This window comes from Phocoena phocoena, chromosome 1 (assembly GCF_963924675.1).
Source record: "Phocoena phocoena chromosome 1, mPhoPho1.1, whole genome shotgun sequence".
Lineage (NCBI taxonomy): Eukaryota > Metazoa > Chordata > Mammalia > Artiodactyla > Phocoenidae > Phocoena > Phocoena phocoena.
Window position 1 is genome coordinate 61747370 of NC_089219.1, and position 5867 is coordinate 61753236.

The window sequence follows — 5867 nt, forward strand, 5'->3', positions numbered from 1 at the left end:
TTCACTTTTGACAACAGAAAGTAAGTTTAATTCTCACCACTGACAAATCTAAAGGCAGCTTTTTAAGTTCTTAAGTTTGATTATCATTTGCTTTGCCTTGCAGGGTGCTAGCACTACAAGGGAATATACTTATCTTCCTTTTTTCTCACTGCCCTTTACACTATTCCTATTGCTCTCCTTCCTAGAACCCTTAGCTAAGAACTCTTATCTGGCTAAATACTAGCAAATGACCTTACTGGCAAACATAGACACAGTGTCTAGTTAAATATGTGTTGACCTGAAATGAATAGACAGATATTTCTCCAGCAAAGATGGGTTTATTTGGGATCAGCAGAGAACTGCAATTCAGAGTCTGCAGCAAGGGTGAGCCACTTGCAAGCCCCTGCAGGGCAAAGGAAGGGGAACTCTTAAAGAGAGGAAAATAAATTGGGAGGGCTGTAGTAAACAAGGAGTTCATGGCTTTTCATTGTCTTAGTCCTTGCCAGGAAAGAAGATGAGTCTTTCTTCTTCCTTTTGGCTCTGCTATTGTCCCAGGGTATAGGAGCTCCCCATTCTGGTCTCCCAACTCTATTTAGTTGAGGTTTCTGTATACTAATTTTACATATGTTAATTTCTCTAGTCTGTTTAATAGAAATTGACAATAGCCATGGCAGAGATCACCTTAATCGTGGCCTTTATGGGCCACTGGAGACCACCAAATGATTGTTTAAGTTTTGTTTAACTGAGGGAAAAACTATATTTAATCACATTTAGATGGCACATCAACCAACCGAACCAATAAACTAACAAAACAATTTTAGGGAGCCTGGAAACCCAACAGAATATGGCATCACAGGTGATGAATGGGAGGGACCTGAGAGGAAGTGGGTTGGAGAAGATAGCAAATCTCTTCTTATAATTAGATTTTGCAGAACAGTAGTAAGTGTTGATAATTCCTTGATACATTTGCAGCTGAGGGAGGCTGAAATTTCATATGAATGGAGGTGTGTGAGGGTGTGCACTTCCAGTGGATTTTGTAGTGAATTCCTGATCTCAGTTTCCTTATATCCATTTCCCTCCCATCCTCCCTCCCTCCGTTTCCTTCTTCCTTCTTCTCATTTACTAATAAAGCCATATTATTCCCACTTTGTGAAGATGAAAATCTCTCTGTCAGGCTCTCTCCAGGTCTTAGACAGATATTAATAATCTTATCCTCAAAGATGTCAGAGAGGTGAGTTTAGTGGCTAAAAGCATGAGTATGGAAATCAGATGGACCTAGGTTCAAGTCTTTATTCTATCGCTTGCTATCTGTGTGGCCTTTAGCAATTTATCCTCTCTAAATCTTGGTCCCCTCCTCTGTAAAATACAAATAATAATAGTAGTTACTTTAGAGGTTAGTTCTGAGAATTGAAATGATAAAAAGTAGCACTGAACATGTTATAAGACTTAGACAAACGTTTTAAACATCTTTGAATGAAGAGCTATGATACATGGCACATGAGTTCTGTAAAAAGTGCCTTGGAAATGGAGGTCTGGCATAGGTAGAAGGGGCTCTTCTGCCATTTACTGTTAGCAGGGTGCATGACTTATTTATCATTGTATTCCCAATATCAAGCACTAGTTCTAAAACAATAGTGGGCATTCAGTGTTGGTTTAGTAAATGAGTAAATGAATAATCTAGACAGCCAAAAGAAATTTCATCTTCTGTGCCAAATCTGATTAATTCATAGGATTCAGAAAGAATTATTAGGGTAATTAGCTTGGCTGCACTGGTCAGTCTGCCATGTCTGTCTAGCCAGAGCATAGGTGCAGGGAGCAGCAGCATGTGTGTTTACTGACACATTGACCCAGGCCTTGGCCCTTCATCTAGTAAAGAGGAGAAATCAGAAGTTGGAATTAAGGAGATGGTAGTTCCTTCTGTGTTCACTTGCTGTTAATTAGAAGAGACAAGTAATCTTACCACATTCATCTTGGAAGAATTGGCATCAGAGAAAGTCTGTGTTGGTGACAATCTGAAGCCCAATTATGTAAACCATGAGCACTACTTCTCTCATTATTTCTTTTATACTCAGAAAAACAGATGATCCTTCCATTTTAACTCTTCCCATTATTTTTTAGCTTCTATTTCATTTAGATACTGGAGCATCTTGTATCCAGTTTGCTATTTGACAGGTTTGCTCCATTAAGCTAGATCAGATTTATCAGTAAAGATTTTTAAAAATAACAACAGGCTCCATCATAAAGACTCAGAGTCACAGTTCTCAGCACGGCACCAGGTATTTGTATTTTTGGAAAGTCCAAAGGTGATTTTGAGGCATAGCTTAGTTGAGAACTATTAGGGTATGAAATGATTTTATTAACTTACATTTGAATTATGGTTTCCTATATTCTTACTTATAGAGCCTTAGTTTCCTCATCTTTAAAATGAGAATAACATTCAAGAGTTACTATGATAATCAGAGATAATGCCAACTATTAATCATTAATATTTGTATCCCTAAAGAGATGTTGTAAGGAAGATATTCTAAATCTGAAGGGATTTGAGGAATTTGGAAAAATATAATATTATTATCAATATTAATAGTATTTTAAATTTATAAAATGCTACTATTTTACCCAGAATGATTATGGAATTAGGTACTCTAATTAACTTATTTCCCTGGACTAACCAGAAAATAAATTTTGATTTAATTCTCATTGCTGAAAATCTTCCTGTAATCTAACAGTCTATTCTGCTCAAGAAAATCTAGTATGGTGCACATAACTGGATCAATTTTGATAATTCCAATTCCACAGTGTTATCATTCAGAACAAAAAAATTTTCATTGGATAGCAATGTAAGCATTGCTTATTGAAGGAGACTAGGATGCAGTATTCAGACACTCAGGATCTATCTGGGAGGTTGTTTTGCTACTTTTTGTTTGGTTCTTTGTTTTTAAAATAAACCATTGTTAAATTCATTCCTAGTTTCTTCAGGATATAGTGTTAAGGATATAGTGTTAAGAAATAAATAGTCCTGTGCAATAGTATTTGATATTAGCCTAGAGAACCCCCTCCTTAATTAGGAATTTTTAAATTCTCTCCCCAGTCAAATAAATGAAAACAAAGAGGACTGGTCCTTTGATATGTTAGCACTTTGGGTTATAGTCTAGGGAGAATGGGAGTAAGGAAACTGAATTTCCTGCTATTATAAGCCCTGTGCTTTCAACACTACTTGGGGGCTATTATTTATATTCCAAACAGTAAAATGATCACTCTCTTACAGTAATACTTGCCTTACCAAGTTCTCATGGAGATAAAGTGTGTTAACATTTGTGAAAGCAAAGAAGGGCTTGGTCCTTGTCTGTCTTGTTAACCAATCCATCCCCAATGCCTAGAAGAGAACTTGAAATATATGTTGAGTGAATGAATAAATGTTATTCTTCCTTTCCTCATCGTCTGAACCACCCTTGAACTTTTACTGTACCTTTCTAATGGCATTTATCATTTTCAGAGTTGTAGTCTTGTTTGTCATACAATCTCTTGTATTATACAATAAGCTCCTAACAGGGCTTGTGTCTCGCACTACTTTGTTCCTCCACAGAATATAGCATAGTATTTGACATAAGAACTCAATGAATATATGTTGAATGAATGTTTGTTGTAAGCAAATCCAACTACATAAATAGTATATATAATGAATGATCATCATGTTGTTTTCATAAACAGCGTTGACTAATAATAGAAATACTCTATCCCAAACCTTCCAAGTGAATTTAGCAGAAAGAGAATTACTGACAATATCTTATATTTTTCTTCAACATTGTTGGATAACACTACTCGGTTTTAAAACTCTTAACACATATGATGACGGTTTTAATAATATTTAAAGTCACACAAATATGTAAGACCTATTATAATAGACTTTTTTGAGCACTGAAAGATATTCTAAGTAGTGCAGGTCTTTGTTTTTGTAGAATGCTGCCAGCATTAGGCTCAATGGGAAAGAAGGGGAAATTGAGTTGATTCCTTATTTTTAGCCTCCCTTAGATGATTGTTATTCATTATTTGCTAGGTTACCTGGGGGTATACTTCATCAACTGTGATGCATTTAGCATGCAGCTGTTTTGTGTCTCCTGAGATCCAGGCTTTCTCAGCCTACCACTCCTCCTGAAATCTCCCCACTGCCTCCCAAAGAAGTAGTGTGTCAATATTTTGTTTTTATTGGTAGCCACACAATTCACATTCCACTTCTTTCCCTAAAATTTTTTCATTATGTGATTGTATCTGCTGGCTTAGCCCTTTCATGCCAGCCATTTATTTTGCCCCCAAGCATCTGGTCTTTAAAAAAATAATGCATCTTTCTGGTTTATTGAATAAGAGATATATGGCTGTGCTTATAGTCAGGAGTGTCTTACCAAAGTACTTCAGTTTCCTCAATACTGTGTTAATTCTCATAATGACCTGCCAAATTTCCTAGTCATTATGTGATTATTTTTCTTACATTGCATTAAAAAATAAGTTAGGCTTGATATTGGTTCTAAGACTAAAGACTTTGATACCCCCCAAATACTGTAATACACTACCGAGGCCATCAATTTTCATATGCAAAGTTATTTTGTACAGTGATGAAGTGATAATACTTGTAAACAAAGCAAAAATGATACATGTAAAATATCTCATTTTTAGGAAGATTTGAGCCTGTCTCATATCATATTTTCATCCATAAACTGAAAGTTAATGGCTTAGAAAGAATTCTACTAAAATGTGAGTTCATTATTTGTAAGACAATTATAAAGAGAAAAAGGCAATTATATTTAGCTAACCTAAATATAATTTAAATTCAGGCAATGAGTAGAAAAGGTGTAATGTTTGATACTTATCAGTGTATATTTTTAAATGTTATTTTAGCTGGGTAATAGAGATAAATTTTCAGATTATTAAAAATCTAGATAAAAGTTCTATAGAATTCATAACTTTGATATTATAAAAACTTGGACGATAAATTGTTCATCTAAAATGGTAGCATATCTAGGGATCAGTACCAGGCTAAATAGCTATAACATAGGGAGAAATAGATAGGCAAACATTTAAGAAAATTTTTAAAAGAGCTGGACATCAGAGTGAGAGCACTAAATGTTAATTAGCTATTAGTAGGATGTGATACTCCAATTAGTACTTTCAGTGTCCTAATAACAGCATATTATAGCATTTATCACAATGTATAGTAAAGATTTATGTGCCCATCTTCTCGATTAAAGTGTGAGCTCATCCTGTGGATTGGACTGTGATATCCATTATTGTATCTGTAGCACCTAACCAAGTGCCTGGCACAGGGCAAGTTTTCATTAATTTTTAAAATTAATTATATATTAATAACCTAATTAATTTAATAAATAGAATAGTAGCTAAAATATAATAATAAAATCAATTTATAGTAGTATTGAGAGGGAAGTAAAATTAAGAACTGAAAAATAAACTATGTACTATAGTTAACATTTGACAGAATCTTTTAAATTATTGCTTCAGTTTTAGAATACAATTTATAAGAAAAATATTGAGAACCTTGATAGGTTAGAAAGAAAACAACATAACTATTTGGAGACATGTGAAGCTTATATTCACATCTGATCAACTCCTCTAAAAAATTCAGCAAATTCCCACTGAATTTTGCTATAGGGATTTGTAAGAGGGCAAGGCTCTTAATCCCAAGGTTTCAAATCCCAAGGTCTATTTAGTTGTTCTTAATGTTAATTTTTAAGTAGATATTAAAATAATGATACTACTTTCTACATCAGTTAGGATCAGGTTAGGCTGCCAGTAACCAAGACCTGATCTCCCACCACCCACCTGGGTGACAAAAGTGGCTTAAATAAGATAGACATATATTTTTCTCTCATGTAAACTTA